This window comes from Chlorocebus sabaeus, chromosome 25, assembly GCF_047675955.1.
Source record: "Chlorocebus sabaeus isolate Y175 chromosome 25, mChlSab1.0.hap1, whole genome shotgun sequence".
Classification (NCBI taxonomy): domain Eukaryota; kingdom Metazoa; phylum Chordata; class Mammalia; order Primates; family Cercopithecidae; genus Chlorocebus; species Chlorocebus sabaeus.
In genome coordinates this window covers 53805524-53830602 of record NC_132928.1, presented here as the reverse complement: position 1 = coordinate 53830602, position 25079 = coordinate 53805524, and the positions used below count along the sequence as shown (strand labels likewise).

At 40.4% G+C, this 25079-nt stretch overlaps 1 long non-coding RNA gene across 2 annotated transcripts in view; it reads right to left on the bottom strand.

Moving 5' to 3' along the window:
• Positions 1 to 24750, bottom strand: part of LOC119619642 (uncharacterized) — a 30522-nt gene extending 5772 nt beyond the window's left edge. Inside the window, exons 1-2 of one of the 2 annotated variants that reach the window (XR_012091260.1) lie at positions 4016 to 24750; positions 712 to 846 (exon numbers count right to left, since the gene is read on the bottom strand). This is a non-coding gene — a long non-coding RNA (uncharacterized lncRNA). Of the gene's footprint in view, positions 1 to 711 lie in introns of both variants that reach the window. The other variant, XR_005236135.2, reaches the window with a different exon arrangement.
• Between the last annotated feature and the right edge of the window lie 329 nt (positions 24751 to 25079).

Genomic DNA, 25079 nt, shown 5'->3' with positions numbered 1-25079 from the left:
TAATTTTTCTTATCAATTAGTTGCCTAAGGTTTTTATTTGCCTTTTATAAAGAGTCTTTTAAAAGAGGTAATAAAAATATTGAAACCTTTTTAGAAGCTTCTGCACATAAATAGGCATCCCTGGGTTAGCCTAATTTGGGAGCTTTCATTTTTAAATGTACTTTTTAAAGCACAATGTTTTTCATTTGGAACATTCCACTGTAATTTTAAAATATCTTTAGTAACATTTCACCATTTTTGTAAGCATTTGCTGTTTCTAGGGCCTAATACTTATACATGTAAATGTAGGCATAGCCAGAAGGGGGAGTATTCAGTTCTTCAGAAATTAAGAATCCCATTTTTACCTTGACCATTTAGATCCCTTGATCAACTTAGCCAATGAATTTTCTCCTACCTAACAGTGCAAGATAAACAACAACAACAACAACAACAGCAATTAAGGGGATAGGACACAAAAAATCTGAAATTTCTGAAAGCCGAAAATTAGACCCCCTGCAGAATTGCAATGTACTGTTAGTTCCTGTCTTGCACAGTCAGACAGCCAAACAACTAACTGGATGCAAGCAGTTAATTATCAGATCCAATCTGATCCTAGACCCAGTCAGTTTTTATTGTAAACTCCAGAACACAGTTTGGATAAAAATGTGCTCTAACAAGCTCAGGTAGCTCAAAACACAAATCCATGTAGCTATAGAATCCAAGAGAGCTTACCCATGATTCCCAGTTGCTGTGAGAAAACAATGAACACAATGGGGCCAGCAGGTACCTTGCTTGGTTACTTGATGCTCCTGGGGGTCACTGGAAGCTCTATTTCAGATGCTACTTCTGACACCTTTAAAAGAAAACCTTTGGACAAATGAACAGAGCTTAATTGAGCAAAGGACAGTTTGTGAATCAGGCAGTCCCCAGAACCAGAACATGTTCAGAGAGACGCTGGTGCTGCCGTGTGGCTGGAGAAGATTTATGGACAGAAAAAGGAAAGTGATGTACACAAAATGGAAGTGAGGTGCAGAAGCAGCCAAACTGGTTACAGTTTGGCATTTGCTTTATTTGAACATGGTTTGAATAGTTGGTCACCTGTGAGTGGTTGAAGTATGGCTGCTGTGATGGGCTGAGACTCGGCTTCTTGTCCCAAGAGTAGGTTATAGTCTGTTTACACATCCAGTTACGTTACAGTTCACTATGTACAGAAAAGCCTTTAGGCTGAATGCAAAATCTGTAAAAAGGCAGCTTTAGGTAAAACATAATTTACTAGTTCATAACTAAGAATTGGAGCTCTAGTAACTGCTGATAACTCGGTTGCTTGTGCTGATTTAATTCCAGACAAAACATAAGCTTCCAAAATTTCATGAGAAGTCACCACACTATAGAAAGTCTTCAGTCATCCTTTCTTAGCCCAGGACCATGACTCAAATCTGCATTTTGAAACTGGAAGTCTAATAAATCAGGCCAGGGCTTAATATCTTCCATTACCATTGTTCAGTCATGATCATCTATTTAATCAGAATCTCATAAGAGGGTAGTAGGGTTTAGGAGACTGCACTTTCCAAGTACAATGTTAGGACTACATAATAATGCTTGTTCACAGTTAGTTCAATGGCACACTGACAAATGCTAGGCTTTATGGACTTGTAAGATTGCTGTCACAGCATGTGGGACATGCAAATAAGTCATGTGACCCAAGATAAGACTTTGAGCTTTTTCAGTAAGAATGCTAGCTACCTCTTCCTCTTGCGGACACCCAGGCATTCTCAGTGCAGTGGTTTCTAGAACTGATAAATAAACTATTGGCTTATAGTTTAATCCCAACTTTTTAGCTAATATTTCATTAGCAGCACCTTTATTTTCATAACAAAACAAGTGGAAAGGTTTTCAAAATTGAGATTCCTCAAGACTAGGGGAAAAGTTATAGCTAATTTCAGTTGTTCAAAAGCCTCCTCAGATTCTAAAGACCAGGGAGAGTTATCACGCAATTGCTCATGGAAGGTTTTGCACACTCAGCAGAAGTTGGGATTCATCATTTTCAATGCCCTACTAATCCCTAAAATTGTCTCAATTGTTTTTCTATAGAAAGTTGCTTGATATGCAAAGTTGATTGACTCCTAGACCGTAACACTTTACAGTCTTCAGCTGACAGTAGATGCTTTAATCTATTTTGTGTTGCTGCTTAGTTTCTGAGGCTACCAGTCAATCATCTACACATTGATTAATTGTAGATTCCTCTGGTGGAACAAATTTCTCTAAGTTTTCCTAAAAATAACTAGAGAAAATAGTAGGGGGGCATTATTTGTAGGAATTATTTGCCACAGATATTGGGCCTTTTCATAAGTAAAAGCAAAAAACATTTAGACTTGCCCAGTAGAGGAACAGAAGAAAAAGCAAAATATAGACTAATCACAGAAAAAAAATTTGTAGATGACAGTACCAAAGTTGGAATAGTTACAGGGTTAGGGGCCACAGGAGTTAATGGAACAATAAGTTCATTTATGTCTCCAAGATCTCATGCAAACCTGTATATCTCTATGAAACTTACCTTCCTTCTTTACTAGAAGTGTGGTAGTATAACAGGGTGAATGTCCTTTTTAAGTTATTCCCTTGCTGGCCAGGCTCAGTGGCTCATGCCTGTAATCCTAGCACTTTAGGAAGCCAAGGCTAGCAGATCACCTGAGGTCAGGAGTTTGAGACCAGTCTGGCCAATATGGTGAAATCCTCTCACTACTAAAAATACAAAAATTAGCCAGGCATAGTGGCACGTACCTGTAGTCCCAGCAACTCAGGAGATTAAGGCACAAGTATCGCTTGAACCCGGGAGGCGGAGGTTGCAGTGAACTGAGATCACGCCACCGCACTCCAGTCTGGGCAACAGAGCAAGACTCTGTCTCAAAAAAAAAAAAAAATAATAATAATAATACATACATACATACATAAGATAATTATCTTGTTTTCCTTCTTTTTAAATAGAGACAAGGTCTCTCTATGTTGCCCCGCCTAGTCTTGAACTTCTGGGCTCAAGTGATCCTTCTGATCCTCCTGCCTCAGCCTCTCAAAATGCTGGGATTATAGGTGTGAGCCACCATGCCTGGTCCCTTTTCTTCTATAAGGTACATAGTAACCATTTCAGGTGCTCTTTTGTTCAAGGAGCTTCACCAATAGGCCATCTGGAGTACAAAATATAGTAGCCTTTAATTTGCAGAGTAGGTCTCTCCCCAATAGGTTTATAGGAGATACAGGAGAAAGTCAGAATGAAGGTACCTTAGTAAGAGCACCTGTCTGGGAATCCAAGAGAAAAAAGAATAAATGGAGGCTGATCCAAAATACCAACATCTTGTACTGATCAGTTACCAGATGGAAAGCAGGAATTTTCTGAGGAAACTGCAGAATAAGTAGCACCAATATCTACCAGAAAAGCCAAGGATGGATGGGGTTCAATAAAAGTCCTTGACATAGATGGTTTACCACTTTCCACCTCTGAGATTCCCCCAATCTGTCAATTTTGAGCCATTTGCCAACTATTTCCTAGCTGAGGGTTTCATCTTTCTCGGCTTTCCTGACTCTCCTGTCTCTGTAGTTTTGGTATCCTCCCGAGTCTCTTTCTATAGTCCTTCCAGCGCCCTGGTATTTTGCAATAACAACATTCAGTTTTCTCCTCTTCCTTTGCTATCTTTATACTTTGTGCGGTATAGGGATTATCCTCCTTAGTAAATAATTCTCACTGAGCAGCCAACAGCAGTCTTTAATCTCTGTTGTTGTTCTTTGTCTTATCCCTAAACTGAGTAGTGGCTGCTGCTAGGATTTGAACAATAGTCTGTCCTTGCTATCCTAACACCTTTTCCTTAATTTGGGCTTGGCTAGTCAGCAAGAGAGCAGAGACAGTTTGCCAAGATTAGGAAGTGATTTTATCTGCTCCTGGGTCCATGCTAGTAAATTCTGAGAAAGCCTCCACAAACTGCTGCTGGAAATCAATGGAGGACTCATTCTTATTCCAGGTACACCATTGCAACTTCTCCCAACTTACCTTTAGTGGAAAGGCTTCAAGTACTGCTGCTAGCAGCCGCTCTGGATGGATCTCTAACATGCTCAGTTCTGTAGTTGTAGGGAGTGGTAATCAATTTCCTCTGGTCACAGTGCCACCTTAGGTGGTGGATCATCTCCAGGTCCTCAAACAAGCAAAATGGGCTGGTTGCAGGATTCCCCACAAGAGTCAAGTCAGTGCACATCCCTATATGCAGGGCTGTAAACTAAAAACAAGCTGTGGAGCATTTCTGCAAACTTTTGTGTATCTTCCCGGGGTACAGGAAAAATCCTTTAGATGGATGATATCGGCAGGAGAGAAGAGCACATAGGTGCTAAATGTTTCCTTTGCATCCAAGGGACCTGGGGGGCTTCTCAGTGGCATCAGATTTGCTGGTGATCTGAGTAAAAAGGGTTGGTTTTCTTTGCATTAAAGTAGGAAAAAGGTAGGATTATATGGCATCTTGGTTTGTTTTTCCATACTGGTATATTTGTGAACCTAATATCTTTTTGTTTGTCTTTTTCCAAGTAACTCTCCATCCTGCTGCCTTCATACAGGGACATAGTCTTTTATCTGAGTTCTCAATTATTCCAAGATCTTGATTATTTAATTTTATCTTTTTCACCTTTCTAGCTAAATGGTGTGTGGATGAGAAGGGGTCCCTGGAGGTGAAATCTGGTCTAAGGCAAGAAGTGGACTTGGGGATAGGCCAGGGGGCAGTCAATTCTACGTCCTCAAACAGGGCGGTAACTCATTTGCAGCTGAAAAAGTGGCATCCTTTTTTCTCTTTTCATGGAACCCGCTAAAGAGGGAAACCACTTGTCTAAAAGCTCATCACGCATCCCTTTCCAGGAGTCAGTCTGAGACAAGGAGGGATAAAGTGAGGCAGCAGGAACAGAGGGAACAAGAATAATCAATGGAGGAGGTTTCTGTGAAAGAGAAAGTGCTCTTAATTCTTGTATTTCCTGTTCTATTTTTTTGTTTCAGTCTTTCTCTCTGGTTATCTAAATCACTTTTAAGTTTCCTCTTAGAATAATATTCATCCCACAAATACCAGTAACTCATTTGCTTGACATAAGGACCTTCCGAGAACTTCCGCAAATGCAGTAATTTATCCAAATCAAAGGGAGCCATCCCTAGGCCACTGCAGGACTAGGATCTGATGTGTATATCCATTCTAAATGTGTGAGAGAGATGTAAGCCATTCAAGACAGTCCAACAGGCAACATTCCTGGCATCCCATATTTTTCTACCATGAACCTAATGGTGATCTTGATGAGATTTTAGAGCCTGTACTTCCCATGTTTATTCAATAGTAAACACTTGAATTTGGTATCATCCAGTTACTATTCCAAACAAGTAGAGAGGGAGAAGGAGACTTTTAAAAAATCAGGATCTCTTACCTGACTGTGTGTGGACACAGACCTTCAGTTGTCCACTTTATTCAGAAACTGCCAGCCATCTTACCTTCATTCACAAAAATTATTGACAAAATTTAAAAACCAAGATCTTGTCCCAACCCAGAAATTCCCTCCACAAAGGTAGTAGAGAAACAAAACACTTTTTTAAATTTAATTTTTTAAATAATTTTTTTTTTTGAGACAGTTTCTCTCTTGTTGCCCAGGCTGGAGTGCAATGGTGTGATCTTGGCTTACCACAACCTTTACCCGGGTTCAAGCGATTCTCCTGCCTGAGCCTCCTGAGTAGCTGAGATTACAGGCATGCACCACCATTCCCAGCTAATTTTGTATTTTTAATAAGGGATGGGATTTCTCCATGTTGGTCAGGCTGGTCTCAAACTCCCAACCTCAGGTGATCCGCCTACCTTGGCCTCCCAAAGTGCTGGGATTACAGGCGTGAGCCACTGTGCCCAGCCTAAATAATTTTTATGCAAAAAAATAGAGACAGGGTCTTGCTATGTTGCCCTGGCTGATCTCAAACTCCTGGACTCAAATATTCCTCCTGCCTCAGGCTCCCAAAGTGTTGGAATTATAGGCATGAACCACTGTACCTGGCCATACAACATTTTTATTTTTATTATTGAATAACCATTTCTTTTTATTAGTGAATAACCATTAAACCAGAATGTGATGTGCATCACATGCAATTGCTAAGAGATTGCAAAGGCAGAAAGGAAACTCCCCCCTTAAACAGCCAAGCAGATACAACCCAGTACATTCATGCTCCCAAGATAAACAATCACTAGTCCTTAAGTAAGAGACAACACCTTTTGTCACACAGAGTTTGTCCTAACTTTATCTTGGTAATTGGGGAGACCACCTGTGTTAGCTTTATTTGGAGGAATGACAAACTTTCCATATCTTTATGACAGAAGGTAGTTTTGCAAATTGGGGCAAGGCGCCCACTGAAGTTAGGCTGTAACCCTCCCACAGGAACTGGGAGATAGGGACACTATCTTCCGTGATGGTTGCATTTAAAAAAGATGACTCCCAGGCCCTTGAGGAAACATTCCTGAATTGAGAAACTTACAGTCATAGGGAAGATTTATATACATTTGAAAAGGAAGGACAGAAAAATTCTGAAAAAAGAGTTGAGGATTGCAGGGCAGGGTTGATGGCGGTGTGTCTTTTATTTTTATTTTCAAAAAGGAGAATTAGGTCTTCTATTATTTTTTAAATTTTTATTTTATTTTGTTTTGTTTATAAAGACAGGGTCTTGCTATGTGCCCAGACTAGCGACAAATTTCTGGGCTCAAGCACTTTTCTTCTCTCAGCTCCCCAAGTAGGTGGGACTACAGGTGCATGACACCACACCCAGCTTTAGGCCCTTTATTTTTCATTTTTACTTGCTATCACATTAGGGAGAGAAATATTTACCTGTTTTCCTCTACCTCCGAATTAGGATCAGATTCTCAGATCTGAAAGGTACCTGAAAGAAAAATTCCATCCAGGTCCCTGACTTGGGGCAGCTGAATGTTGAAATCATTTAGAATCTGTAGTTGTCTGGTCACCTCTGATGATCTCCAAGGATGGAGATGTCACCCATTTCCATTGGTAGTACCTTTCAGTTTTTTAGCAACCAGCTAGGTTCATAGTTCTTCCTTTTGCCTATCTGAAGTCCTTCCTGCTATAAATTAATCATTAGATAAATAATATCACAAACTAATTAATTTATCATCAGATCTAGATGATGCCTTAGTGTCTTGACAGTGTCACCCTGTGCACACATTATCCTCCTTGAAGATAACTCTCAGCTGTTCCCCTTGACATCTACTTGGTCAGGGGAAGTAAACTAGCCATGTGATTCAATATTTTTAGAAAGCCACTCAAATCATACATCCTTTATACAACCCATTTAGCACTCCAGTAATTCTGCCTTTTAAACTTTTTTTTTTTTTTTTTTTTTTGAGACGAAGTTTCGCTCTTGTTGTCCAGGCTGGAGGGCACTGGTGCAATCTTGGCTCACTGCAACCTCTGCCTCCTGGGTTCAAGCGATTCACCTGCCTCAGCCCCCCAAGTAGCTGGGATTATAGGCACCTGCCACCATGCCTGGCTAATTTTTTTGTATATTTAGTAGATACGGGGTTTCACCATGTTGACCATGCTGGTCTTGAACTTCTGATCTCAGGTGATCCACCTGCCTCAGTCTCCCAAAGTGCTGGGATTACAGGCATGAGCCACCACGCCAGGTTAAACAATCTTTTCACTTAACACACGCAGCAATGAACATTTTTGAATCTGTTTTCCTCATTTGTTTTAAGAAAGCATAATGCTTACTTCATAGGATTATTATGTTATGTATAAATTATTTTCCATGCAGTGTATCTTACCGGCCTAAAGCTCCATGAAGGGATCATGCCCTTCACTATTTGATATCTTCCATAATGCCTGGCAGAATGACTAACACAGAGAAAAACTAGGCCTAGTGGGGAAGGGAAAGATATATTCCATGGTGACAGATTTCAGCTCAATCTATGAAAAAGCCGTCTAACAATTAGAACCATTCTGCCATGAGTGTCTCAGGGATTACTGCGATCTCAGTGGCTATCAATAGTTAAGTAGAGACTTTAAGACTGCCCATCATGGTGAAATACGAAGCATGTCTGCAATGAGTAAGATATTTAATTTATAGGTTATCCCGAAGAGAGTCTGAAACAGGTTTTTTTACTTTGAAAGGAAAAAAGAAAGCAATTACTTACTGAAATGTACTGAGGGCTGGATTTTCTGTTCAAGTTCCTGACCCTTCTTTCCATCTCTCAGCCCCAGAGGAGAGGTGAAACTGATGTCAAGGTTCCCGGGGGATGTTTAGACAATGGAGAAAAAGCATGCACAGTTAAACACTCGAAGTCACTATACTGTCTACCATCACATACCAAAGGGGAGGTGGGGAAAGGGAGGGAGAAAGAGCATTCCATTTTTGTCATAAAGATTTGTTACAACGCAATCAGATAACTAGAAGGGAGTAGATGCTGGAAGATAAGAACACCTCCCAGAGAGTAACACACTGGGAAGACCATTTTTGGCTTCCACTTGTGGCTCCATAGATATGATCAGTATTGGGGTTTTTCTTGACAAACAATCTTATCTCTTGCCTGCATTCTCAGTTCCCTTTCCCTTCTTCTGTCTTCTTGTCTGCATATAGGAAGACTAGTGGAGGTGAGGCTGGTTCAGCCCCTGCCACCTAAGTCGTACTCTCTGGTGAAAGAATGCGCTGGACATGTGGTAGGAAAGGGGATATTTCAGAAATCTCAATTTGAGCATTTTCCTAAACTAGCTTTTCATTGAACCTGCGATGATGGCTGATATGTTTTGGCTGTGTCTCCACCCAAATCTCCACTTGAATTGCATCTCTCAGAATTCCCACATGTTGTGGGTGGGACCCAGGGGGAGGTAACTGAATTATGGGGGCCGGTCTTCTCTGTCCTATTCTCAAGGTAGTGAATAAGTCTTACGAGATCTGATGGGTGCATCAGCGGTTTCCGCTTTTGCTTCTTTCTCATTTTTCTCTTGCTGCCTCAATGTAAGAAGTGCCTTTTGCCTCCCGCCATAATTCTGAGGCCTCCCCAGCCATGTGGAACTGTAAGTCCAATTAAACCTCTTTTTCTTCCCAGTCTCAGGTGTGTCTTTATCAGCAGCATGAAAAGAGGCTAATACAATGGCCTAAGGGTAGGTCAGCTCACATAGAAATAGGCGGATGCTATGTTAAAAAGAGCATAAGGAATAAAGCCATTTTATAGGCCTGTTTGAAGGGAATAAAAATGTTTTCCCCCCAAACATACTTCTTTGTCATATTTTGAGATGGTTGTTCAGAGAACTTGCAAAGAGAAGTAGTCCTGCAAAGCTGTCTTGTGTGGGGGAGATTTGCATCTGTATAGAGTCTGCATTGATGCAGCAGGCTTTCTCTGAGGCCCTCCCTTGTCTGGATGTAGGAAAGGTTAACTGAGAGTCCGACACCTTTAAAGGTCTGGAAGAAACATTTACCATCTATTCTGTCTGAGGGCTGCTACCTGTGAGGTTCATCTACAGAGCAAGACCACCTTTGCTAGTCAGGCCTCCTCTTCTTCCCCTCCCATACTCTGTCTTACCATCATAGTCAGATTTACCATTGTTGTCATCTGTTCGTATCACTATAAAGGAATACATGAGACTGAGTAATTTATAAAGAAACAAAAGTGTATCTGGTTCTCAACTCTGCTGGCTGGAAGAGTGTGTCTGGTGTCTGGTGAAAGCCTCAGGCTGCTTCCATTCATGGTGGAAGATAAAGGAGAGCCGGCATGTGCAGAGATCACATGGCAAGAGAGAAAGCAAGAGAGAGGGTAGGTGCCAGGCTACTTTTAACAACCGGCTCTCATGGAAACTATTAGAGCAAGGATTCACTCATTACCATGAGCTGTTCATGAGGAATCTGTACCCCCATGACAAACACCTCCCATTAGGCCCTAATCCCAAGGTTGGGTATCAAATTTCAACATGAGGGTTTGGGTGACAAACATCCAAACATAGCAACCTCCATAACCTGTTTTGGGCCAGACTGCAAGCCCCTATTCTTTCTGTAACCTCAGTATGGTATATAAGCTTCTGAACCCTGTTGGGAGGTTGGGGCAATCACTCTGTGGTTCTCTCCTCTGCTTGTTAATAAATTTGTATGCCATTTCTCCTATTCATCTGCCTTCTTGTCAGCTGACTTTCAGCGACCCTTCAGAGGGCAAAGGGGAAATTTTCCCTTGGCCCCTATAGTTTTGGCACTGTGAGCAGGATACCAAAACTCTGTTCTTCTGGAAGCTACAGACAAGAAAACTCAGGATCAGACACACCAGCAGAAGGGTAAGAAATTTCTACCAGCAAGGCTCCTTGCCTCTGTGTGTAATCTGGTCAAATGGACGGTAAGAATCACTATCTCTTTTTCCCCTTTAAAATCTTGACTAATGGGAGAAAAAGATTTGTGTGACTAGTCTTTGGTATAGTGACTCTGGTGTACATTTTGGTATAAATATTCATAATGTTGAACCCTTTTCTCCCCAAAACGGTATTTTTCTTTGTCTTTTTGTGTTGCCTATCATAAAGTGGGATACCACAGGGTAGAACACAAACCTAAAACCCTCATAAGTCTGTTGTTCAGGCCAGCCCTGTGGATTAACCAGTTTCGCAGTTCTGATCAGACTGGCATTTATTTAGACAAACTGTTGTGGGTCTTTGATATAAAAACCAGATGAGGTTCCATTCTTATCTTGTTTTATGACCTTGAGAACTTGGCTTGTGACCAAGCAGGAGCATTGTCTCTTGGTCTCTGCCATCATGGCAGAGGGAGGGATATAGTTTTTGGTTCAAATTAGTGGCCAGCCTAAAAAGATTTGGAATCCTGAGACATATCAGCACACACTTTTTTTTTTTTTTGAGATGGAGTGTAGTAGGATGAGCCAAAGATGAAACTCCTCAGACACCAAGTTAAAGAAGGAAGGGGTTTATTCAGCCGGGGGCATCAGCAAGACTCCTGTCTCAAGAGCTGAGCTCTCCATGTGAGCAATTCCTGTCCCTTTTAAGGGCTCACAACTCTAAGGGGGTGCCCATGAGAGGGTCGTGATCAATTGAGCAAGCAGGGGGTACATGACTGGGGGCTGCATGCACCGGTAATTAGATCGGAACAAAACAGGATAGGGGTTTTCACAGTGCATTTCTATACAAGGTCTGTAATCTATAGATAACATAACCAATTAGGTCAGGGGTCGATCTTTAACCACCAGGCCCAGGGTGTGGTGCTGGGCTGTCTGCTTGTGGATTTCATTTCTGCCTTTTAGTTTTTACTTTTTTTTCTTTGGAGGCAGAAATTGGGCATAAGACAATATAAGGGGTAGTCTCCTCCCTTATTTCCCCCTTTGAGAGTCACTCAATAGTGGGAGTTCTCACTTTCATTCTCACTACCCATGTCTTCTTGCAAGACAGATAGATAGTGATTCACATAGTACACTTGTGCTGAAGCATTTTGGTGAACTAAGGTAGAGATGAAGCTTTTTATCATTTGAAGAAGTACAGGTAGCAAACAAGGGAGCAGTAAGCAGGTTCCTATTACTATTGTAACTCTTATTATAAGAGTTTTAAATCCTCCAAAGACTGGGAACCATTTTCCAAACACGGACCCAGGATCAAATCCATGCCACACTTGCACGGGCACATGTGCCAGTTTTGTCATATCTCTAACTATGTCTTCAACTACTTGCCCTTGATTATCTATGTGTAGGCACCAATTAGTAAGGTTAAATTTCCTACAGACCTCTCCTTCAGCTGCTAGCAAGCAGTTGAGAGCTAATCTATTTTGATAGATAGCATTTCTCATCTGAGTTTCTTGCCAGGCCAGAATAGTCAAGGCTCTGCTGGTTTTATTAGTGATTATTTTTAAGACAGCTTGTAACCATATGATTTGGTTGATCATGTAAATGGGGGTCCGGTATCCCCATGAGCCGTCTTGTGCCTAAGTAGCAGGCCTATAATATTGTATGATTCTCTCAGGGGGCCATTTATCATTTTTTCAATTTCCTATAGCTATGCTTCTCTTTTCACAGGAAGCATAGACAGGGAAGCCCAGGAGTTCGCCTGTTTTTATGGGCAGTAGGAAGAAAGATGGTTTAATAGTGCCAATAACACAACTTATGTCAGGTAACCTGGCATAAGCTCTATGCCCACATATCCAGTATAATCCAGTGGAGACTGTCCAGTCCCGGTGGGACTCCAGGTAGGTCCACATGGTTTGCAACTTTGGGAATTTACTAAATGGATTTCTCTCTGTGTGATTTGAATTTCACCAAGTGACTGTTTTTGTGGTACCATTATACAGTTTCTGTCTCAGACAACTAAGTCGTCCTATGTGGTAAGTGAATTCTTTTCCTTCTCTAGCTATGCAATATTGTCCAATAATTGAGGCTTTCAGGACCCATAAATTATCAGAGTGATCTTTTTGAGCTGGGAATTCATCAGGAACTGGGTCTGTAGGTACTAATTCTTGGGCTTCCCATGGCCATTGATCTCCTATTACAGTTCCTCCACATACATAACATGAAGTGACATTGAGAGACTGGGCTACATGCTCGGTTAATTGCAAAAACAAATTTCTTGTTTTTCCTGGAATTTCTGGTTTAGTTCATCATAGAAAGTTTGAAACACTGGCTCAGGAGAGCATTTGTAAACTTCTCCTCTAACCAAGATACTTACTCGAGGATCCAGTCTGGCCCTGTTGATTCCTAAGGTCACACGCTCCTCTTTTTTCCAGCGAGGATCAAGGGGATTGGTTACTACTAACTCTAAGGGGTTACATTGTCCCTTAGTACAGGAAGGGCCATTTTTTTCGTTTCTGAAGGTGAACTGGATCCTTTTAATTTTCTTTTTATCCAAGTGGCCTAAATGACACAAAAGCAGTATTTACATGTATTTCCACACAGTCCTAATTTATGACAGATGTACTTATTTTCTGCCATATAGCCTCTTTTCTAATTAAGAGAACCACACCTTATTCCTAACTTATTTACTATTAATGACAGCACAGGCATCAAATTTTAAGGTGACTTGTTTGGGCACCACTTTGTCTTCTCTTTTGGCTAACACTTTACTCATATCATTTATGAGCCCCCACCAGTCCTCAGTTCTTAATCTTATTTTAAAAACTGTGGTCATGGGAGGCTCAGATGGGTCATAACACATATCAGGTTAGTCACTTCCTGGGCTACATACCTTGTATAGAATAACATTATACAAACAAGTTCTTTTTAGAGTTCTAGTACACTTATAATAACCATAAAATAATAGGACTGTAGCAACCTTTTGTCCTACTGAGAGGTGACAACATGCTAGCAGCCCTTGCTCTTGGCACGTCCTCAGCCTCAGCATCCACTCTAGCAGCGCTTGAGGAGCCTTCAGCCCGCCACAGCACTGTGGGAGCCCCTCTCTGGGCTGGCCAAGGCTGGAGCCAGCTCCCTCTGCTTGCAGGGAGGTGTGGAGGGAGAGGCGCGGGCAGGAACCAGGGCTGTGCATGGCACTCGTGGGCCAGCATGAGTTCTGGGTGGGCGTGGGCTCAGCGGGCCCTGCACTCGGAGTGGCCAGGCAGTGCTGCCAGCCCCGGGCAGTGAGGGGCTTAGCACCTGGGCCAGCAGCTGCAGAGGATACACCAGGTCCCCCAGCAGTGCTGGGGCACCCACCCACCTCCACCTCCCAAACTGCTGGGATTACAGGCATGAGCCACCGCGCCCAGCCAGCACATACTTTTTGTTTTGAACATGTCAAACTCTCAGGGGGATTTGTCTTAATAGAAGGTCCCATTCACAAGGAACTTTTGTTATCTCAACCCTTGCTGTCCCTGGGAAAGTCCAATCCCAGGAGGGCCTAGCCAGTGTCACAGAGTAATGTGTCTGTGACTGGCAGCCTCCCACAGATACGTGGGATAGTGGTGGCACTGTACACACAACACCATCCTTAACCTCATGCGGCAACAAGAGTCTTAGTATTTTAGCCTATTTCTGGGAGTAGATTTTGGGGGATAATTGAAACCATCTCTTCTATGCCCTCTCCAGAAAACTAAAAACTTCTTCTAAACCTGGTAAATTACCCCTTGGGCTTTCGATAAAAAGACTTACTGAATTAAGTTGTTATTGAAATAAGTATACCATTGGAAATTCTCATCATCAGTGGCCAAATGATGGATTTGTTAAATTAGAAAGACCCCTAAATTAAAAAAAGATTTTAGACTGTCATTCTAAACAATTGTCTTGTTTGTATTTATGAGATCAATTTTTAAAATAGTATATAAAATAGATCCAGATTTGTTTATTCACAAAACAATAGACTCTACAACCACTGAAGACTTCGCATTAAAATGTCTCATCATGTTAGTCTAATATTCAACCTTCCAACACAAAATGTCAATAAGTGAAAATATTCAATTATGTAAAAAGTCCATAGCCTATGGTTGGTGGAGAAAAGGTCATGTTTTTAAAAAGGCATAATAATGTCATGGATAGCCTTAAAAATTCTCTTGACAAAATTAAAGAGCAAAAAATCTGACTTAAAACAAAGTTAAAATCCCTTGTATTTTAATGACAGCCACTCCACCTTGTTGTCTAGTTAAAATTCCATGCTTCACCACCTTGGCCTGGGTTTGATATTCAGTCAGGAAACCAGTCCCTTTTGGTTTGATATTTGGGTCACTTTTCACTTTTTAGGATTATTGTTTGTTTTCCCCTTATAAACAGCTTTTGATTTCCTGTCTCCTTCCATCTGTGGGGGCATATGAGTCTTTTTGGGTCTTTATGCGTTCACAGTCAGCTGAGAAGCTGAGATCCTAGATAATATGGCCAGACAGATGTGGGTTGTGCTCCATTTGCAGCTAGTGAAACTTTCCTTTCTTTAAGCTGTCTTTGGGGTGGTTCTAGATCTTGTGAGGACTGCTTTACATCTCTTTAGATAGGCCTCATGCATCCTTGATTAAGTCATGACCTTGGTCAAGACTTTGATTTTGGTAAGTCACTTGGGAGATCACCTTTGGTAAAAAGTGCAAAAGCCAGGAATATCAGCTGTGTGTCCCAACTAAAATTAGGTTGAGTTCTCATTTGCTTCCATTCATATTGGTATGATTTTTGTTAAAATGAACAAACAAATCCCAAAACCAAAAACCTGTAAACTTCATTGGCCTTTTAAAAAGCTCAAAATCTCCCCCAAATTGGCTCCTCTGACTTGTTCTTCCATTTATTTCCACTTGTATTACTTTTCCTTTCTCCTATTTTTGACCACATTAAAAAAATCTAAGAGACTTCTAGCAACCGAGACTCCTAGCAACCGAGACTCCTTAAGAAACACAGAAAAAAGCACTACACATCCTCTTTTGGGGGTCTTCTGTTTTCCTCCTGGAGTCCCTAAAGTCCTGGGCAGGTTTTTATCTGGTCTAAAGCTCTACCCTCTTTTGTATTAAATTCCTTGATCTCTTTCATTTTGTTGGTAGTGGTGGTGGTGGTTGGGGTGGTGGTTACAAGGAATTACATTGTACTGTAAGAGAAAACTTGACCTTTGTGTGTATGGTGACTGACAAGTCACTGGTGAGAACCATAGTTTTGGAGGTGGCTGACAGCAGTTGCTATAATGGCTATTTCTGCAGGGGGCTACTTATTTCTTTGTACATTTAGATAAAAAGGGTACAGTTTAAACACTTAGAGGCTGTGGAAACACTTGCCACTGAGGGATAAGATTCCCATGAGAGATGGGCTGATCACAGACTGGGCTGATTAACGTGAGGTCAACTAGCAGCCTTACAGAAATGTCCTTACAGTAAGGTATACTCTGAAAGCAATACACTGTCCAGTCCCATGACTTTTCCTTCTATTTAGGGAGCCAGTGTAAAACGGGTTTACATGTCAGTATAAAAATGGGACCCTTGATGTTTTGGGTGTTCTGTCTTCCAGTTGCACCTGCTTTCCACATACTTAACTATTAGGCTCTGTCTTAGCCATTTATGTTGCTATAAAGGAATACCTGAGGCTGGGTAAATTTGTTAAGAAAATAGGTTTACTTGGCTCACCATTCTGGAGGCTGTACGTGAAGCATGGATCTACTACCTGCTTCTGATGATGGCTGTAGTAGTCAGGATTCTCTAGAGGGACAGAACTTATAGGATAGATGTATATATGAAGGGGAGTTTATCAAGGAGTATTGACTCACACGATCACAAGGTGAAGATAGGCCATCTGCAAGCTGAGGAGCAAGGAAGCCAGTTCGAGTCCCAAAATCTCAATAGCAGGGAAGTCGACAGTGCAGCCTTCAGTCTGTAGCCGAAGTCCAGAGAAACCTTGGCCAACCACTGGTGTAAGTCCAAGAGTCCAAAAGCTGAAGAACTTGGAGTCTGATGTTCGAGGATAGGAAGCATCCAGCATGGGAGAATGATGAAGGCTGGAAGACTCAGCAAGTCACGTCCTTCCATGTTCTTCTGCCTGCTTTTATTCTAGCCACATTGGTAGGTAGGTGGGGTGGCTTCTCTCAGTTCACTGAATCAAATGTTAACCTCCTTTGGCAACACCCTCACAGACACACTCAGGAACAATACTTCACATTCTTCAATTCCCATCAAGTTGACACTCAATATTAACCATCACAATGGCTTTAGGCTGCTTCCACTCACAGTAAAAAAGGAAGGGTAGGCGGGGTGTGGTGGCTCACACCTGTGATCCCAGCACTTTAGCAGGCCAAGGCAGGCAGATCACCTGAGGTCAGGAGTTCGAGATCAGCCTGGTCAACATGGTGAAACCCCTATCTCTACTAAAAATACAAAAATTAGCCAGGTGGGGTAGCACGCACCTGTAATCCCAGCTACTTGGGAGGCTGAGGCAGGAGAATTGCTTGAACCTGGGAGGCAGAGGTTGCAGTGAGTCAAGATCTTGTCACCGCATGCCTGGTGACAGAGCAAGACTCTGTCTCAAACAAACAAACAAACAAAAAAAGGAGAAACAAAAAGGAAAAGAAAAAGAAAAGGAAGGGAGCTGGTATGTGCAGAGCTTACATGGTGACAGAGCTGAAGCAAGAGAGAGGAGAAGGTGCCAGGTTTTTTTCAACAACCAGTTCTCACAGGAACAAAGAGTTAGAGAACTCACTTACTCCATGAGAATAGCACCAAGCCATTAATGAGGGATTTACCTCCACAATCCACACACTTGCCATCAGGCCCCACCTCCAACATTAGAAATCAAATTTCAACATGAGACTTGGTGGGGATAAACAAACCATAGCAGTGCCTGAAAACTACATATGCTTTTTTGGCTCTGTTTGTTATTGGGCTCTGCCCTGAGCTCAGTGGCCTAGTTGGAAAATGAAGACTAAATTTAAAGCTACCCGTATAAATAAAACTGGTTTCTTTGTAAAATCTTACGGTAAATTCTTATGATTTATTTTTATTCCTATGATTTTACCTTGATACCCATTTTTAATCTTCCTTTAATATACCCAAACTTCTTTAAAGAGCTTAAATTCTCTCTGTGCTTTAATATGTAAATCTGCTACCTTGTTTACTCCAAAATGTGATAAGGGCTTCTAGCCATGTGGAACAAACTTTAACCTGTTCCATTTACAGAGGCAAAATTTAACTATCCTTTTAAACTAGTGAGTTTTACCTGTTTCAAGGCTAGAATTTTTAAACAAAAGCTACAAAATCTATATTTATGTATTCTTCTATGCACATGTGTACATGTCTATGTTTGCATATTGTGTACATGGTACCAGATTGACATAAATTAATAAGTACTCATAAAGTAAGTGCGTCCAAATACTTCAAGTTAATGTGATTTTAGAAATCTTTAATAAATAAAGCTAGTTTAAAAATTGTTGGTAAAAAAAAAATAAAAACATTTTCAAAATTTAATTTAGACATGTTTGCCTGGGTCTGTTAGTCAGACAGTTTTATATTGTTTCTAATTGCTGTTTTAGGCTCATAAAACTGTTACTTTTGTAATATGAATACTTGCTTAATTTGTCTCTGAGCTTATGTCTTGGTTTTGGGTGTTTAGATTCTGAAGTCTAGAAAAGTGGCCATGATGAGAACTGGGGACATATGTGTGTTCACAGTGCCTGGGCCCCATCCTCCTTGGCCCAGCTGTTTCCAGGCTATGCTGATGGGGGTCACATCCTCCAGATATTGTCTTTACAGTCCTGTTCTCTGTACTTGGCTCTGCACCTGACACATAACAATCATAATTACTTACTTCCTAGGTTTTCCATTAAAAATCCTAGTTATTAAGAGCTAAAATTATAATTAATATATTGTTAAAACTACTATTTTAAAATTCTATACACAAAGTATATATATGAAAAGGAAAATGTCTTTTTAATTAAACATTACAAAAAGACATAAATATATGGATTTTGTTAAAGAGAAAGTAATTTTTTCTAGTGTAAAGGTTTTTAAAAGGTTGTTTTAAATTTAAAATACAGTTGAAATGAAATATTTTATAAAATCTTATTTACAGAATCTTATTTTGTGTTGTCAAAACTAATTAAAATTAGATGTTTATAAAGTTTTATTAAAATTAACTTTAATACTAAGGATACATAAAAAGGATAAAATTTATTTTTCTCTTTCCAATAAAATTTTCATGTCATTATTAATAATAGATAATAAAATATTTTTGTTCACCTTTTAAGTAAACTACAACCCCTCCCCCACTCTAAAACTAGGAGCATATTTGCTTATACTGTCTTTATGAAATCTTTTAATTATTTGGAAAACTGCTCAAAGGAGTAAAGGTTTTGCTTTGCAAATCTGTAAGGTTGGTGTGGTGGCTCCCACCTGTAATGCCAGCACTTTGGGAGGCCGAGGCAGGTAGATTGCTTGAGCCCAAGAGTTCAAGACCAGCCTGGGCAACATGGAGAGGCCCTGTCTCTATAAATAATACAAAAATTAGCCAGGTGTGGTGGCATGTACCTGTAATCCCAGCTACTTGGGAGGCTGAAGTGCAGTGAGCCATGATCATGCCACTGCACTCAGCTGGGCAACAGAGTGAGACCCTGTCTCATAAAAATAACAACAAAAAATTTAAAAGAATTGATCAAAATAGGATCACAGGTAATGTAAAATTGTAGTCAATCAGCCAAAGCAATAATTAAAAGATTTATTTTCTTTCTTTTTTCTTTGAGTCAGAGTCTTGCTCTGTCACCCAGGCTGGAGTGCAGTGGCATGATCACAGCTCACTGCAGCCTCAATCTCCTTGGGCTCAAGTGATTCTCCCACCTCAGCCTCCTGAGTAGCTGGGACTACAAGAGTGGACCAAGATACCCGGCTAATTTTTGTATTTTTTGTAGAGACAGGGTTTTGCCACGTTGCACAGGCTGGTTTCAAACACCAAATCTGCCTGGTTGGTCTCTCAAAGTGGTGGGATTACAGACAAGAGCCACCTCACCTGGCCAAACCTTTCTTATTTTAGTATCAAGTGTTTCAAATCTTTGATATTTGACAAACTTCCCAAAATTAATTCTAACATGTCTTTTTGAACTGAAGTTAACTTTTAGACATTCCAAAAAAAGAGTCCCTGGAAGTCCAACAGAGACATATTAGGCTTATTTGGTATGTAAAAGTCATACAGGAAGTATTGTTAATCAGAAATACTGTTTAACAATCTTTGAGTTATAGTTGTATAAATGTGCTAATGTGTTCCAAAATAGTGTTAGATTCCAAAAATTTTGATATGTCTTGTTATATGTTATCAGTCATAATTATGATTATATCCTGTTAAATTGCTGTTTGCTACAGAAATAACAAATTTCCTTGTCAATTGTATCTTTAATGATGGTTTTTCTAAATTTTGGTTATTCACGATTATTATTTCACTCTGTTTCTTCACAAAAAAGCAGTTTATAATTAGCTACTATCCAAACATTGAGTTTCTTCAAGTAAATTCATGGATAGGACTCTTGACAGGTACTCTGAAATACTGATCTCTGCTTATGACTCTGAGATCATATAATTGGACTGGGTAAAAATTCTAAAACCTTCAAAGAGAAAAACTGGACTCATAAAATTGCTAACCTAACATCAAGCAGAATAATTACATGAAACTGAACTAATGCAAGACAAATGATTTTAAAGTTTTCTCTTTAAAACATTACTGGTTCTTGCCAGGCGCGGTGGCTCACACCTGTAATCCCAGCACTTTGGAAGGCTGAGGTGGGCAGATCACTGGAGGTCAGGAGTTTGAGACCAGCCTGACCAACATGGAGAAATCGTGTCTCTGCTAAAAATACAAAATTAGCCGGGTGTGGTGGTGCATGCCTGTAATCCCAGCTACTTGGGAGGTTGAGGCAGGAGAATCATTCGAACCTGGGAGGCGGAAGTTGCGGTGAGCCGAGATCATGCCATTGCACTCTAGCCTGGGCAACAAGAGTGAAACTCCGTCTCAAAAAAAAAACAAACAAAAAAAATACTGGTTCTTTTTATGTTATTTTCTAGTCAAGAAATATTTTTCCTCTTATATTGCTTACAGCAATTGAGTAAAGTTAACTTTTGTGAACAAAATTGAAACATTTACCTTTCTCTCTACCTGATTCCTCCAGAATCCAGAAACTATTTGTGAGTATTCTTATTTTACAGCAATAAAATTATTTGCATTCGTTTAATAAGAATCTATATATTTTCTTCAGTGACAGGACACAATTAGAGACACTGGTTATTTTACCAAGGCTTTGACTGGAATGCCACATTTTAAATGTGACCAGACTGCTTTGAGGAATTGAGGATGACTTTAAAGACAACAGACTATTAAAAAGAGTGGCTTACTATCTTTTTTTGTGAGACAGAGTCTTACCCTGTCACCCAGACTGGAGTGCAATGGTGCAATCTCGGCTCACAGAAAACCTCCACCTCCCAAGTGTAAGTGATTCTTCTGTCTCAAACTCTCAAGTAGCTGGGACTACAGGAGCCCGCCACCACACCCGGCTAACTTGTATTTTTAGTAGAGACGGGGTTTCACCATATTGGCCAGGTTGGTCTTGAACTCCTGACCTTGTGATCTGCCAGCCTCGGCTTCCCAAAGTGCGGGGATTACAGGCATGAGCCACTGTGCCCAGCCATTTTTTTTTTTTTTTAAAGTTCTGGGGTACATGTGCAGGATGTGCAGGTTTGTTACACAGGTAAACACGTGCCACGGTGATTTGCTGCACCTATCAACCCATTACCGAGGTATTAAGCCCAGCATGCATCAGCTCTTTTCACTAATGCCCTCTCACCCCTGCTCTCCCCCAACAGGCCTCTCCCCGTGTCCATGTGTTCTCATTGTTTAGCTCTCACTTATAACTGAGAACATGTTTCTGCATTAGTTTGTTGAGGATAATGGCTTCCAGCTTCATCCAAGTTCCTGCAAAGGACATGACCTCATTCTTTTTTACGACTGCATAGTATGCCATGGTGTATATATGTACCACATTTTCTTTATCCAAAGACTGGCCTACTATCTTGCCTAAACTATTCCCTTTCAAGGTTCCTGACTTGTGGTAAGAAAAAAATGTCACTTTTTGACAGGCACAGGAACTTCAAGATATTTTAGGAACCCCTCCCCCCAAAAAGAAAGAAAGAAAGAAAGAAATTCACCAAATCTGTACAAGTATTACAATCTTTGGTTTGCCTCCTAAATGTTAAGAGCATTTTTAAAGTCTAATCTAAGATTCCTTATGAAAAAGTTCCAGCAAAACCAACTTAAAAAGAGCCTAGTCAATCATTATTCTTGCTGTACTTTATATATATAATCAGGCTAAGTACAATATGACTAAAACTTATTTTGCAAATGTATTGGTTTCACTATGATTTATCTTTGGTACAAATGGGAGATTAGAGAGAAAAAATATGTTTTAGAAGAAAACTATAGTACATGTGATATTAGATTCTAGCCCTGACCATTGTTTTTTAGTTATTATTTGTCTACAATTCGATCTAAATGCTAAATTCTTTCCTGGCTACAAGTCTCCAAACCAACATTTTCTAAATTTTTCTCCTATATTTCTGCATTGAGATCACTAAAAAATAAAACTGCTTTTCTTAATGCCCTACAAACTGAAGCTAGAAGTTGATATAAACTTCCAGAGAAATCACCACAGCAACTTGCAATATAAACAGCCTTTGTGTCTGTTGATGCATAGACTACTTAAAAAGTTCACTAGAACATCTGATTCTACAGTATAGGAAAATGTACAATGCCAGAAAATCCAGAACTTGAAACTCTAGAACTAGTTTGTAGGCAACTCTATGAATTAACTTTTGTTTTTCTTCTGTTTCCAATGAAATGTCTTTTATTAAAGATCTGTTTGCCTGCATCATATATAGAAGCCTAGTTCATCTACAATACCACGTCTTGGAATGAGACACAGCAATTTAACTGAACTGACCTATTCTCAGGACTAAGAAACTAATTCAAGAAGATACCAGATGATCTATTTAAATTTGCTCTCTTCTGCTTATCCCAATTTGTTTCTCACCTCCTTTCCCAATCTCTTAACTACCAACCTCTAAAACAAATCTCTCTAAAGCTATCAACTTGGTTCTTAACATGATAAACTTTCTGAAAGAAAAGTTTCAAAAGGTAGGGCGGGGTGGGAGGTGGTGCTAAAGGAAATAAAAATATTTTTTTTTCCAAAATATATTTCCTTGACCTATTTTGAGATGATTGTTCAGAGGACTTGAAACACTTCTAGAAGTAGTCCTGCAAAGCTGTCTTGTGTGCGGGATATTTGCATCTGTATAGAGTCTGCACTGATGCAGCAGGCTTTCTCTGAGGCCCTCCCTTGTCTGGATCTAGAAAAGATGAACTGAGAGTCCGATGCTTTTTTTTTCTTTTTTTTGAGACGGAGTCTCACCCTGTCACCCAGGCTGGAGTGCAATGGCATGATCTCGGCTCACTGCAACCTCCGCCTCCCAGGTTCAAACGATTCCCCTGTCTCAGCCTCCCGAGTAGCTGGGATTACAGGCGCCCACCACCACACCCAGCTAATTTTTTTGTATTTTTAGTAGAGACAGGATTTCACCATGTTGGCCAGGCTGGACTTGAACTCCTGATTTCATGATCCACCCACTGTGGCCTCCCAAAGTGCTGGGATTACAGGCGTGAGCCACAGTGCATGGCCGAGAGTCTGATACCTTTAAAAGTCTGAAAGAAACATTTATCATCTATTCTCTTTGAGGGCTGCTACCTGTGATGTTTCATCTATAGAGCAAGACCACGTCTGCTAGCCAGGCCTCCTCCCTGTCCCAAACTGTTTTGCCACCATAATCCCTGTACCTGTTGGCCTCTACACCTGTTGAAAATTCCAGAGAAATACCTAATGTAGATGATGGGTTGATGGGTGCAGCAAACCACCATGGCACGTGTATACCTATGTAACAAACCTGCACGTCCTGCACATGTATCCCAGAACTTAAAGTTAAAAAAAAAAAAATTAAAAAAAGAAAATCCCAGAATAGCTATTTGACCTTTCATTATTATTTTTTTTTTGGTAATTTTTATACTTTATACTTCGTTTCCTATAATAATAAATAAAACAAACTGAGGAGTGACTAAATTTTAATATGCATATGCTAATGCTGCCCTATATTCATGGAGTATATTTTAATTTCTAAGAGTGCCAGAAGCCTTTCCAGATATATTACTAAAACTGTTCCACAAAGCTTTGCAATTCAACAGCGCAGAGCACCACATTCCGCTTCTAGGAATAGAAGGCTGCCTTTCCCATGGGAACCATGGAGTGGAGCTCATGAGAGTCTTTCCTGGGACTCACCAAATGGGATTTGGGAAGGGGAAGTGAGGACTTCTAAAGTGTAAACACTGACTACAGCAAGCTTGTCCAACCCATAACCTGTGAGCCACATGCAGCAAAGGATGGGTTTGAATGCGGCCCAACACAAATTTGTAAACTTTCTTAAAGCATTGAGATTTTTCTGCAATTTTTTTTTTTGAAGCTCATCAGCTATCGTTAGTGTTAGTGTATTTTATATGTGGCCCAAGACAATTCTTCTTCTTCCAGTGTGGCCCAGGTAAGCCAAAAGATTGGACACCCCAGACTAAAGTTTAGTCTCTAAACATTAAAAATATTTTAAAAAACGACTAGCCGTTAATAGTAGCTAATTTAGCAGAAAAATAATTTTATTCTTTCAAAATTTAACCCCTCAAAATTAGCCAATATACAAATATTAGCTATAAGATATGAATACTTATAAGAGCTTCGGGCATTCCAAAAAAGAAATCAGGTTCCAAGTCTCCATACAAGTGCTATAAGCCTGAGAAACTGCTTTATATTCAGAAAAGAAATTTCAATAGCTCAGGGTGAAAGAACCAGAAAGGTGAGGGAGAAAAAGGGAAAGAAAAGAAAGAGAAAAAATTAAAAGCCAGCCTTATAAAATATCCTGTTTCCCCACATTCAACAGGCTATCTTAAACACAAATCTTTCAGAGTATTCAATGAAAATAATCTCAACCTCAGACCTCTAAATTCTCTTTGTTAGAGATACATTAATAGAACTGGGCCGGGCGAAGTGGCTCACACCTATAATCCCAGCACTTTGGGAGGTCAAGGCAGGCAGATTGCATGAGACCAGGAGTTTGAGACCTGTCTGGCTACCATGGCAAAACCTCATCTCTACTGAAAATATAAAAATTAGCTGGGCGTGGTGGTGCACGCCTGTAATCCCAGGCACTTGGGAGGCTGAGGCATGAGAATTGCTTGAACCCAAGAGGGGGAGGTTGCAGTGAGCTGAGATCACGCCAATACACTCCAGCCTGTGTGACAGATGGAGATTCTGTCTCAAAAAAAAAAAAAAAAAAAAAAAAAAAAAAAAAAAAAAAAGAAAGAAAGAAAGAAAGAAAAAAGAAAACAAACAAAAAAAAGAAAACAGAGAAACCAAGGCAGATAGATCACCTGAGGTCAGGAGTTAGAGACCAGCCTGGCCAACATGGTGAAATCCCGTCTCTACTAAAAATACAGAAGTTAGGTAGGCTCATGCCTATAATCTCTGCTACTTGGGAGGCATGAGAATCACTTGAACCTGGGAGGCAGAAGTTGCAGTGAGCTGATACTGTCCAACTGCACTGCAGCAGGGGCTACCAAATGAGG